This window comes from Erpetoichthys calabaricus, chromosome 4, assembly GCF_900747795.2.
Source record: "Erpetoichthys calabaricus chromosome 4, fErpCal1.3, whole genome shotgun sequence".
Classification (NCBI taxonomy): Eukaryota; Metazoa; Chordata; class Cladistia; order Polypteriformes; family Polypteridae; genus Erpetoichthys; species Erpetoichthys calabaricus.
The window spans coordinates 135,558,505-135,572,534 of record NC_041397.2 but is presented as its reverse complement, the minus strand read 5'-3'; the positions used below and the strand labels follow the sequence as shown (position 1 = coordinate 135,572,534).

The 14,030-nt window shown below is 37.4% G+C and overlaps 1 protein-coding gene across 5 annotated transcripts in view; it reads left to right on the top strand.

Moving 5' to 3' along the window:
- Window positions 1-14,030, top strand: part of scml2 (Scm polycomb group protein like 2) — a 245,881-nt gene that overhangs the window by 29,032 nt on the left and 202,819 nt on the right. The window contains exon 1 of one of the 5 annotated variants that reach the window (XM_051927105.1): window positions 8,989-9,009. The exons of the other annotated variants lie outside the window; for them this stretch is intronic. The gene's annotated coding sequence lies outside the window, so the exon portion shown is untranslated. Of the gene's footprint in view, window positions 1-8,988; window positions 9,010-14,030 lie in introns of those variants that run through there. 5 annotated transcript variants of the gene reach the window in all.

The window sequence follows — 14,030 nt, the reverse complement described above, 5'->3', positions numbered from 1 at the left end:
CACTCATAACAATGACAACACAATTACATTGACAATCATGTTACGTTATTTTTAAAATGTTTCCTTTTCTTTTTCATAACCTCTTTAACACACCCTACATCTCCGCTGCGAAGCACGGGTATTTTGCTAGTATGTACTAATAAAAGGCAAAGCCCTCACTGACTTACTCATCACTAATTCTCCAACTTCCCGTGTAGGTAGAAAGGCTGAAATTTGGCAGGATCATTCCTTACAGCTTACTTACAAAAGTTAAGCAGGTTTCATTTCGAAATTCCTACGTGTAACCGGTCGACAACGTCCGCCATGTTAATCTTTCTTATTTATGGCCCCATCTTCACGATATTTGGTAGGCGGCTTCCCTGTGCTAACTGAAACCGATGTACGTACTTATTTCGGTGGTATGACGCCACTGTCAGTCGCCATATTGAAACTTTCCAACGGTCTTTGTTACTTATGGGCCCATCTTCAAGAAATTTGGTACGCGGGGTTCCCAACACTAACTGAATCTACTTACAGTACGTACATGCATACGTCCATAGCACTGCAGTTCAGTCCGCCGTGTGAGACGGTGTTGGGTCCCCCCATCCCCCCACACCTCCCCACGTAGTTGGCTGCCTGCCTATATAGGCCGTCCGTCGCTCCGGTCTCTTCATTCCCCTTCCTTGCTTCGCCACGGTATTCACGTCTCCCTGCTGATAACTGCAGCCTTTTTATTTAACACTAGAATTACCAGAGCCTACGAAAAAACTCGTAAATCCGTCCCACCTTAAATCGCAGTCTGTAAATCGTTTACACCTCTCCGCCAGAGTCTTTTGTCATCTAAATGTGCTAATAAACACAAGCTACTAGCAGCCAGCTATTCCATCCCCCCCCACCGACTTAGAACGAACTTCTCCTAGCTCATGCCTTGCCTTGATTTGATTACAGTATCTGGGATTGAAGTGGAGTTTTAGAGTGGAAAATAATATAGCGTTATTTGGAATACACGCATTTCATGTGTGTTCCGTTTTCTATAGTAGTCTGTGCAAACACATTTTTAAAACAGAAACGTTTTTCATATTCTAATAGTAAATGAAAAAAATGTAGCATAAAACTATATAACGTATGAAGCCTGAAGACCATATATCAAAGAAACACTTTCACAAAAGGTACAAATAAGAGAACACGTGCGCTTTTATTCAAAAATATAACTGCACAAAAAAAAAAAAAGCCGCGTTAGCATTGCCACATTGATAATCTTACTACAACCGCCGCGGTGGCGTAATGGTATCAGCTCCTGACTGGGAATCAGAGGTGGCGAGTTCGATCCCGCACGGCTCCACTTCGAGTAAGTGAACTGCTCTTATTCTTACAATTTTAGAATAACAACATAAAATTTGATTTCAGTCTGTAACAGCCGGTTGTAACTTATGATACTGGTAAAGGTAGCTTTTTTTTTTTTTTAATTCACTTTTCAGTCGCATTCAGAATCAATCCATACAGCACAAGTACACGACGCAAACCAAGTGTAATCAAGAGTCCTGGTTCGACTCCCCCACTTACTCCTATATTTGCCGTTTTCAGTAGTAAGCTGCTCTTTTTTGTTAATATTATACAGTACACACATGCACTTGATTGTGGTCCTGTACTTGCGCTGTTACTTAGAGAGTCAGATCGGGGGAGGGGTGATGTTAGAGCGGGTGAGCTTATTCAGTGCTGCAGGAAACAACGCACATGTTGATTTTTTTTTCTTTCAGTACATGTGCCTTCCTGTTTTATTTGTATATCTCTGCCTGTCTGTCTCTGTATTACGCAGTGCTCTGTCTGTCTGTGTGTTATGGATCTTGAAAAATAAGTTATAAGGACGGTTGTTCATGTTAATTGCAGTCTCAATTGTTAAAAAAATATTTTAAAAGGAGCATCCCACATGAAAATATAACAATCTCACTTAACTGACAGTACATACCAATTTATAAATTTTATGTCCGTTTGAGGTTAAAAAAGAAAAAAACAAGTAACACTTTATCCCCCAGCGGGGGAATTGAATTCATGTTTGTGAGGCAGAGAAAAGCTACTCGCACCGAGAGGCAAATCTAGTAGCGCGCTGCGCCACCGAAAACTGTTGTGTGGTGCGTGTAGCTTTTGTGAAAGTGTTTATTTGATCTTAGGAACTCGGGCTTTACGCATTCTATAGTTTATGCCTACATTTTGTAACATTTATTACTAAAATATGAAAAAGTTTCTGTTTTAACAATGTGTTTACACAGATTACTGTAGAAACGGTACACACATGGAATGCGTGTGTTCCAAATAACGATGTATTATTTCAAGTCTAAAACTCCAGTTCACTCCCAGACAATCAATCAAGGCATGAGCTGGGAAAAGTGCTTTCACGTTCTAAGTCAGGGGGGATAGAATAGCTGGCTGCTGGCAGCTTGTCTTTTATCAGCACATTTAGAGGACAAAAGACGCTGGCGGAGAGGTGTGAACGGATTTAAGAAGCGATTTATGGTGGGCCGGATCTACGAGTTTTTTCGTAGACTCTGGTAATTCTAGTGTTAATCCATGCCGCCTCTGCTGTTTTATTGTTCGTTTATTACGATTATAGTTACGGTATTTTAGACTTAGTTTACATTGTTCAGGTACCCATTTCCTTTATCTTTCCAACTGTACCCCCATTAACATGTCTATCAAGGTGATCACCATCGATCAAAGAACTGTCACTTACTGAGTGGTTTACATGCCCGGAGATGGCGACTGCCTTTTCCATCCTCTGTGTTGAATATTGCACGGCCATCCATCCATCCATCCATCCATCCATCCATCCATCCATCCATTTTCCAACCTGCTGAATCTGAATACAGGGTCACGGGGGTCTGCTGGAGCCAATCCCAGCCAACACAGGGCACAAGGCAGGAACCAATCCTGGGCAGGGTTGCACGGCCATATCAGGCTCACTCTTGATATCCGTGAGGAACATTGTGTCTTATGTATTGAATGACTGGGACAGGTTCAAGATGTGGACTGATGACGGTACGGTAGATAATTATACTACACAGGAGCACTATAAGAGTGAAATGCTTAAGCCCTTCACCTATGGTTCTGCATGTGAGTTGATGACTGCTGCTGAATTGTTCGGTTGTCGCTTTCAAGTGTACCGAAATTACCAAATATTTTACACCTTTGGACAACCACCAATGCCTCTTAAACATGTTAGATTCACAGGTGACGATTTGAGTAGTGGACACTTTGATGTTTATGAATGTTTAAACTCTCAAAAGCTGGATGTGAAGTTATCGAATGAAACCCATTTCAATTCAAAACGCCTCCAATTCCAGTAAGGGCTCTGCTTTAGCAATGACAATAAGTCTCAGGGACAGACCCTACAAAAGGTTGGCATAGATTTGAGGCAAGATTGCTTTTCACATGGCCAACTATACGTTGCATGCTCAAGAGTAAGCTCAGCGCACCAGCTTGGTCATATTACAACCCGAGGGCCGAACTGACAACGTGGTATACAAAGAGGATCCTTAACAAATAATTATTGGTATATTTTCCCTCAGTTTAAAAAGGTTTACTTTTCTTAATAAAAATTTTAAGGCAGTTACTTCGCCGCTGCACAAGCGCGGGTATTTTGCTAGTCATGAATAATCAGAATGTTATTTTTATTTTATGCTATTTGTATTATGGGTAAATATTTTCTTTACATATTTAATTAAAGTATGTATTTTAAGGGAGTTTTATTTGCTAGTATTTTTTATGGTTACTGAACAATAAACCCTACAGAATTTCATTTTGTTATAAAAAATGAACACCTAACGCCTGATGTCTAAAATTTAATTATGAAACTACCAAAGCTAAGAGTTTAAATAGAACATATGGCTTCTGTGTGTCTGGTCTATGCAAGAACTTTGTGTAAAAAGTTTTTTAAAGGGAGAAAGAAGGAAGAAAATAAATCTGAATCTGCCAGTTCAGTAACATGAAATTGATGACTTGTATCAGCTATAAAAAAAAAAAAAAAAAAAAAAAACCCTGATCAGTGCATCCTTAGAGTGGATGTTCTATAACTTATATGATCAACTTAAGTTGATATTTATGTCCTTTTACTAATGACTAGTGAAACATTTAAGTTCACCACACCATTCACATCACAAGTGTCATTTGAACAATGGGATGCTGAGGCCTGGTTTGTCTCGACTGGCATCAGAGATCATCGTGAATACCCATTTAACATTGTCATCGTCAGACATAATACAGCCATATAAAATCCATTGGCTATGAACTGCTTGAATTGAAATGGCAACACCACAAATTTAGATTGAACAGCTTTGAAGTGAAAAGGAACATGCCTTAATAACATGGAACGAATGTGCAGAATGCTTGTACTAGCAAAACTTGAACTGCACAGTGTATGTCTGATATTTTACTGTTTACTTGTTTTCCACAAATAAGAAAGCATACACACACAGCCTTTCTTGGTGACTTTGTCAAATTTAGCACGGTCCTTCTCAGTGGTTGTGGAAATCAAAATGCAGTACCATGGCTGCTATTTAGGGAGCAAATGTTAGTACTCTTTAAAATCTTTGTTTGTTGGTTTTGTGCTGCATGATCTCAAGTGGGATAATTTTGAAGCAATGTTTAGATTGTCTGGGGTTGACCTTTAGACTCCATCGCTAAATTGTAAATTTCAAGTTGCATATAAGCACATACGTTGTACATCCCAAGGGTATGAGAGAACACTACGATGGCCAGTTGGTTAACATTTTAGCTGGAACTGGCTTCTCTAGCACTCCACCGGTGAAGGCACACACACTACAAGAAGCAATATTTTTCTCAATAAGTAATTACACTGAGTAAATTTTATTAGAAAAAAAAATAGAAATAAATCTTAAGAATATAAACCTGAGGGTTGTTATAAGCATTTTAATGAGTTATAAGTTACTGAGGGAAGCTTATGACTTACTTTACACAGCAGTCCCTTAATGCAGAAAATGGCCACTGATTTTGAGTGTAAATATTCCCACTTTGTTCCTTCTGCTGATTACTCAAATATGTTGTTGTATTCTGATATTTTTTCCACAGGGAAGTTCATAATTTTTATTGCTTATGTTAGTATTGGATTATTACTGAAATTTTGGACTTTGTTATTATCTGCTTTTGGACCTTAGTACAGCTACCAAACTGATACAAATAACAGAACTACCTTGGTCTCACAGATGCTGTTCCCCAATCCCGCACACATGTGCGCCTCCCTGCAACCACTGTGCTCTGCAAGCCAGTAACAAGGTGGGTGGGGGGAGAGTTGCATTCATTATAACTCAGCAAGAGGTGCATGAAAACTACCGTTTGCCTTCTGGTACCAAAATTAACAAAATGCTGCAGTTGTACCATTTTAAAATTCTGTTTTCCCGGATGCTTTTTTCAGTACCAGCATACCATGCATACCTACTTTGCATGAAATAAGTGGCAATCTGGGCTTTTTTTGTTTTCCCGACTTTTCAGAATTTTCTTGGCCTTCTGATTTTGTTTTGTTCTTCACGAATAGAATTCCTGACTGGATTTGCATAAAATCCTAAAAATGATCATTGGATTATATTTATTTGTTAGAACAATTATGACAGGAACAGGCATCATCATGTGAGTATTGTGGGCAGTACATTTTGAGGACTGTAGGGAGTTTGTGTACATGACACAGGTTGCATTGATAGAATCCACGTTTGGCATGTGACCTGAGTGAGAGGTGTTAGACTCTGGTTAGATCAGGGTTGTTCAACTCTGGTTCTAGTTAATGAGTGGTTTTGCTGCTGATTAACATGTTTTGCCTTAGTTTTAATTAACGTGACTCCGACCCCTTAGTCATTTTTTTTCCTTAATGAGCAGTCAAACAATAATGAGACTCAAAAAAAGCCACCACATGACCGCTAACCTGAAAATATAAAAGGTGAAGGTCTCGGTCATGTTGGTCTGCTCAGGTCACCAAAACATCTTGATGGTGGTCTTAGAAAAAACAGAAAATTAAGTCTGCTGTGGCAGAATGAGAGCAGCAACAAGTCATGATATTCAATAATGGCTTTAATTAACAGCAAGAATTGCCTTCTCATTAAGAAACTAATTGGAGTGAAATTGGCTGGAGTTTGATGTCCCAATTTAGCTGATCATGTTTTGGCTCGTTTCACATCTCATTTCTGTTTGGCTGCCCTTTAATGAAGAAACAAATCAATTCAGAGGACTGAATCCTTAAAAACAGGGTTATGAAAATGAACGGAAAAGGAGTTAATTAGGAGTAAAAACTCCTCGCTGATTAGGAAAAGGGTTAGATGAAAACCTGAAGTCACTGAGGCCCTAGGACTGGAGTTGGACACCCCTGGGTTAGATGAATTTAGTCTTAGGCTAGAAAACTGATAATTTCAGTATGTGGAGAAATTTGAGACTATGATGAGATGAGATTAATTCAGTTGTGGGTTTGGAGGAGAAGCCTGTATAGGTATCCTATTAAATCCTGGTATTCCATTTTAAGCTAATTAAATTCTTTCACCAGGATAGTTTGGGTCAATCTAGGTAGAATAGTTTCTCAACTGAGAACCTCCACCTGCGTCCTTGACCCAATACCAACAAGGTTTTCCAAAGTAGTATCTTTGAAGTATGCTAATTGATAGTGTGATTGACATAGTAAATTCATCATTCTATACGGGGGGTCTTCCCAGACTGTCTTAAGACTGCTGTTGTGAAACCCCTGCTCAAGAAAAATAATCTCGACAACTCTGTTTTTGACAATTTTAGACCTATTTCTAACCTGCCTTTCTTAAGTAAAATCCTAGAAAAGGCAGTTGTTACACAGCTAAATAGATAGAGGCTGTTTATCTGTTCTCATCCTCTTACATCTGAGAGCAGTATTTGATACCATTGACCACAATATTCTTATAAATCACCTTAGACAGTGGGTGGGCCTCTCTGGCAATGTCTTACATTGGTTTGAGTCTTACTTAACAGGTAGAAAATTCTTTGTTAGTTGTGGTAATTATACTTCAAAGATGCATGATATTCTATATGGTGTTCCAATAGGATCAATCCTGGGTCCACTGCTCTTTTCAATCTATATGCTTCCATTAGGTCAGATTATCTCAAGGCATAATTTGAGCTACCACAGCTATGCAGATGACGCACAACTGTATTTAACAATAGCACCTGATGACCCGGCTCTATTGTCTCACTGACCCAATGTCTTATTTGTGTTTCTGAATGGATGAAATAGTAATTTTCTCAAACTAAATAAGGAGAAAATAGAAATCTTAATGATTGGCAAAATGGATATAGTGGGGTATTACAAATAAACTTGATCCATTAGGCTTAAAAGTCAAGAGAGAGGTAAATAATTTAGGGGTAATTATTGTCTTGAATTTTAAATCACATATTAATCGGATTACCAGAAATAGCTTTGCAAGATGCTGAAAAAATTAGTTTTTTAGTTGACTAGATTACTATAATACACTTCTCTCAGGACTACCCAAAAAAGACATCAATCGGTTGCAACTAGTGCAGAATGCAGCTGCCAGAATCTTAACTAGGAAAAGAAAATCTGAGCACAATCTCTCCCGTTTTGATTTCACTACATTGGTTACTCATGCCATTTAGAACTGACTTTTTTTTTGATACTGCCTTTGGTTTACAAAGCCATAAATAATTTGCTCCATCCTGTATTTTGGAATGCTTTTCACCTTACACTCCAAATCGTAACCTTAGATCTTCAAATGAGTGTCTGCTTATAATTCCAAGAGCTAAACTTAAAAGAAGTGGTGAGGCGGCCTTCTGTTGTTATGCACCTAAAATCTGGAATAGCTTGCCAATAAGAATTCACCTGGCTAATACAGTGGAGCACTTTAAATAACTGCTAAAAATCCATTATTTTAGCATGGCTCCAGCCCTGTGGAGTTTTTGTTTTTCTGTCCTCCTGGCCATCAGACCTTTATTCTTTGTTACTTGCCTAATCTTATTTTTATATTTATTTTTTTTATAAACTTTTCTTTCTTCATTTTGTAAAGCACTTTGAGCTACATCACTTGTATGAAAACGTGCTATATAAATAAGTGTTGTAGTTGTCTTTAAGTGTGGAAGAGGTTAGAGCTGTTAAATGGTGACCTCTTGATGCTGAACTGGTAATCCTGTTTACCTTGTGCAAGCCAGAAGTAATTTGAGTGTAGGCGATATTTATTTTTGTTGAATTTTCTTGTGCTTTTTTCTCACCTAAAATTATTGAAGTGCACCTTTTTATTGTATTTACCTTTGCACAATAAATGCACTTTTTGGATTCTACACTTGCTGTTTCTCTTTCTGGTATTGCTCCCTTTGTCCCAGTTCAGTGTCCCTGAGATCCTACGAAAGAATGGGAACTTGGAAGCCACCATAGAGTGATGTGAACTTGCATGTGTGCCGGGTGCTGTACTATGGTATTAATCAGAGCTGTGAGTTATAGCCTGGTCAGAGTTGGGATATATATTCACTGAAAATGGTAAATGCCATTCAACCCTACAAATACCAGGGGCTTCTGACCTGATCTTAGAAATCAAGTAAGGCCAAGGAGTGTTGAAATGTGGCCAGAATCAATTTCTTTATTAAAATGACCTTATCCATATTTTAATATTATACAGTACATACCATAGTTTTAGGTCATTGGGGAGATTTGTTTTATTAACTTGTATGAACTGTATGTAAACATATTTTCCATTTATCCAGTACATTTTTCCAATTATTCCTCAAGTAAAAAAACAAAGTGTTTTTTTTTTTCTTCTTCTTCTTATGATCCAAATAGTATTGGGTTTAAAAAAAGCAGACAGGAAAGAAAATAAGCATCCAAAATCTGTTGGACTGCCTTGTGACTTTTAAATTAGAAGTATTTTAAGTTTGAAGTGAAATTGTTTTTTTCTTGGTTTATTATCTTTCTCTTAACTTCGCTGCCTTGGTTTTAATTTAGACTTGATGTAAGTTGTGGTCAGAGGGGCCTCCCTTTCTAACAGGTCTGTGGTTTCTGAAAATGTAAGTAGTGCTTTTGAAGATGCAAGTGTGATTAATTTGTAAGCCTGTTTGGTTAAGGATGTGTAATATGAACAAAGCCAGATGTTGATGTGAGGAGATTTATTTGCTGGATGTGCCAGTTGTAAACTTGGCTTAACAGATCCAGAAAAGGGTATAACAGGAGTTTCTTCAGATTTCCTAGAAAATATTGCTCTAATGTATTTTAATGAGTTTGGGTTAAAGTAGACAAGAAAACCTTTTTACTGTGCAGTATCACGTTACTGTTGGCTTATAATGCTATTTTTATTGGACTGGAATTTCTCTCATCTCCCTTTTATTTACAGTATATGTGCTAATGTATAACTTCAGAAGTGGTCTAAATCATTTAATGTGCTCAGTGTCCATGTTAAGTAACAAAGGATTAAAAACACAAGCAGTTTATTGTAGATTGCCTCACGGACTATTGATAACTGCAACTACTTTTCCCATGTACTTAACAAACATTGTCATCATGTACTTCAGAGTTTGTGCCTTAAAACGTTTAAAAAATTGTATTCAAAAAAACAAACTTTAAAAGCCTCAGCGGTTACCATTTTATCTTGTGGTCACGGGGTTATCATTGAGCCCCAAATATCAGCCAGAACTACACACACAGTCAGTCCTGGGTTCAAATAAAATAAGTTTGTTTTCCCAAATGTACATTTGATAGGCTTCTTTGTGCTCAACCCCATACCTCCAAGCAAGCATTGTCCACCACCTCCTGACTTTGACTCCTAGGCAAAGTGGAAGGCTGTTTTTTAAATGTGACCGGAGAGAACTTTCGGAGTTCAAACCATTGTCTCCAGGAAGCATTTCCAGGCCAGGTGGAATAGGAACAAGGCAGTCAACTCAAACAAACTCCACTGGCAGCCCCCGCGGAACCCAATGGGGGCCCTAATTCCAGTGCTGCACTGCCGGCATCTGTAAAGGCACTTGCCACAAGTGATGCTGCTACCCAGTCGTTTGGGGCAGGGTTGGGCTTGTGATAAGCTGTGTGTGGGAGGCTCCCACTGTCCTGCATGTCTTCAGCTCTCATACGGGGTTATTGTTGCTGGGATTTCAATCTCTCTGTCCTTCCATGCCCACCTCCTGGTGGATTGGGAATGTCATGCCTCCCTTCCTGACCATTTGTTATAGTGGCCTCCCAGCTAGGTAAGGGAATGAGGTCCATCCTGGCTGGGATGCTGGTCCATCCATTACAATCTCTAGAAAGCGTAGTGTATGTGAACGTAATACAAAGACATGCTCAAGCTTTCAGCATATCAAGTGCTTTGAAAACTCTTGTCATGAGTACCAGCTGTTCATCAGATTGCAAATTCTGTGGATCTTTGTCGACATTTTCTTGTGAATCCTCAGCATTTCTGTTTCAAGAGTGAGCGATATTCATATGATTTTCGGGTCTAGGTGGGCTGTATCTAGGTAGGTGCCTGTAAGAGATTCTTGCCCTCAGCCAGTTTTCCTTACTATGGAGGAATTGTAGTAGCAAATATACTATAGTAGCAAAAGTTGTGGTCATAAGTTCTCCTTGGGTACCAAGATCCTCAGCCAGTCAGAAAATATATTTTTACTTATGTATTGTAGCCATGATCTTATCTTTCTATCCCCCCCTTTTCTGACTATAAATAATACAATCAGCGTAAGCAAGTAATTAACGGATATTTGTGTCATGGAACTACTGTTACTAGGACTTGGTCCTACTTGCTTAGCTTTCATGTTGTCTTTTGGACAATGTCATTTAATTGCAGATGGTTATATAAATGAGTGCAATTCTCCCAACAGTATTCGTGTATTTTTTGGATCAATGTCATTGCTATTGGGGGAAAAAATCCATGTTATGTTGTATTCTCTTCATTTTGGAACTAAAACATCTTAAAGTATCAGGTGATCTACAGCACATTCAACATTTCTTTATACTTTTCAATTTTTCAGGTGGCTGCTACAGAAAAGGAAAGAATTTAACACATTTTAAAGTTGGTTGTTAGGGATCTGTTCATAAAAATGAGTTCTTCACTATTACCTGTAATTATTCACATTATGTTGGTGCCTCTAGTTCACAAATTACTTGTGCTCCATGAACGTGTTTGTGTTTGAATACAACACTTATTTGCTGTGTAGAACAGTATATATCTAGATCTATCTGACAGAGCAGGAGTGCTAAATGGAATGAAGTAATTGGCACTTTTCGCATTTAATATATTGCAGCAGTTATCATTGTAATCATGAAAAATATACAATTAATTGTAAAAAAAAAAAAAAAAAAAGCCACCACAGCCCTACCAGATATTCCTTCGGTTGTAGTTACATGGGAAATATCTCCTGCCTCTTTGAAAAAATGTATGTGGCTAACATGGCTTACCATGAACCAGCATATACAATTCCACCTCAGTTGGTAGTATTTCGCATCTGCTAGGTGAAAGCTTACCTAAAGGGCAAACAACATTCCATTGCGCTTTCTCAGTAATTCTTGCCTCATTTCCACAAGCAAGAGAAATAATTAAATGCATCAACAGATTTTCCTGTTTCATATGTTGCACAAATTGTCATGGGTAGAATTCTGCTGAAATTGGTTCCTCTTTTGAAGGTGCATAATAAATTGTTTTTTTTTTTAAGCCGATTCCTAATTTTCTTAATTGGCAATAGTGATATTTTTAGCCCTGACTCCTGGTTTGATTTAAAATGACATTAAGTAGATCACAGACTAAATATTGTGACTTATATCATGTAGTAACTACTGTACATCATCCTTTCCCTAACACAGCCCATTTTTTCTGAATTCTGAGGTCTGAATGAAATGTTGCTTAAACTTAATTCATTGTGTTAAATCTCTAGAGGCTTAATTCCTATAGTGTTGTAATTCCAAATGAAGAACAAATCCTTGCAGTGATAATGATGTAAGATCTTTATTTTAATTTAACCAGCTCTGTCTTGGTTTTTTCATGATTAAACTTAGTTTATTAAAATTGGAAACAATAAATTATATCCTAAGGCCAATTGAAAATTTTCTGTTTAACTATAAAGAATGCACACAAAACAAAATGAAATCTCGACTGTTATATGCAAGCATTATGGGATGGTACTGATGCTCGTGTCTAAGACTGATACTGATTACAGATTTTTTTCTGTAAATATTTGCCTATATTGCCAGTTCCATTTCAGAAATAAAGACAAATATTTAGTTGTAGCAACAAAAACCAATGCCGGACAACTGAATAAACTAGTATGCTAAACATTGGCTAATATTTTAAATGGCAATACATATTGTGGTAGACGGCTGAGGCCCTTGCCCAGTCGGGACGCCTCCATGCTGGGAGGACCAGGGGAGCCAGCCTATCCAGAGCGTTGCCTCCCCCGAAGTGCTAGATTGAAGCAAGGTTATTATAGTTTTGCCTTTTTATATTAGTTTTTATTTCTATATTTTTTCTGACCTTACTTGTAAATTCAGTTTAGTTTTCGTTTTCCTTCATCATGTATAATTAGTTTTAGTTTAGTTTTTATTTTGCAAAGACATTTCTATTTTATTTTTATATATATTTGTTTCAGTTTTAGTAATTATAGTATGGTTAAAGAGCTACTATGGAATTTAGTTTTTGTGTCACAATGAGACAGAACTGTATAATTAACGGGTTTGGATATAATATGAATTTAATGTTAGTGGAAGCTTGCTACACTACACAACACACTTTACTATTTGGTTTTGTTTTTGTCTTATAAAAACAAGCATAATCAAAACCAGGTACTGTGTACAATTTTACACAATTTTATTTGTGTCATTTGTGCTGAACAAATCTGCGCTGACTGTTGGCACTTTTTTCTTTTCCTTTTATTGCCCAGAATGGGCCAATTTGTAATGAACTTTAGGTGAATTTTTAAGGTTTGAGAGCTTTTTACTCTAAATGTCTACAGCACACAACATATCCCACTCCAACGACAATGTGCTTATAATGAATGCCTTTAATATTTCTTTTTGTTTTTTTTTTTTAATTTTTATTAATTTTTATTGTAATCATTCCATACAAATAGATCAATTTATAACCCAACAAAATTGAAGACAAATCAAACCCCACCCCTGAGAAGGAGAGCTTAGCCGAAGGAGAATTGCTTAGGGCTTCTTAATAAGGCAACAATAAACAAAAGAAAGGGAGAAATAAATATATATGTAAATAAGAGATGGAGAAGGGAATTAAATGTGGTAATAGTTATTTCTCTTACTCTAAAATAATATTGATTAAATCCTGCCAGGTTTTGAAAAAATTTTGTACAGATCCTCTAACTGAGAATTTGATTTTTTCCAATTTCAAATAATATAAAACATCGGTTTTCCATTGACTTATCAGAGGAGAATTAGGATTCTTCCAGTTTAACAGAATAAGTCTGCATGCCAAAAGTGTAGTGAATGCAATCACAGTTTGCTTGTCCTTCTCCACTTCAAGTCCGTCTGGAAGAACACCAAACATAGCTGTTAATGGGTTAGGAGGGATTGTGATACCTAGGCTGTCTGAAAGGCACTTAAAAATTTTGGTCCAAAATGATGTTAGTTGGGTGCAGGCCCAGAACATGTGAGGCAGGAGCTTGGTTGCAGCGTTCACAGGTTGGATCTTGCCCTGGAAACATTTTGGACAGTTTTAAGCGAGACAGATGAGCTCGATATATAATTTTTAGTTGAATAATTCTATGCTTTGCGCATATGGAACTCGAGTGAATTGTCTGCTTTGCTACCTTCCACTCCTTTTCTGATATATTAAGAGATCTTCTTCCCAATGTTCTCTTGGATCTTTGAAAGGTAGGGATTCTAATAAGATTTTATATAATGCGGAAATGGTGTTTAATTCCTCGAAATTGAGCATTATTTTTGCCAGCATTGTGGAGGGTGCGAGGTGGGGGAAATTGGATAATTTCTGTTTAACAAAATTTCTAATTTGAAGATAGTGAAAGAAATGTGTAGCTGGGAGGTTGAATTTTGAACGTAATTGTTCAAAAGATGTAAATATGTTGTCTATATAAAG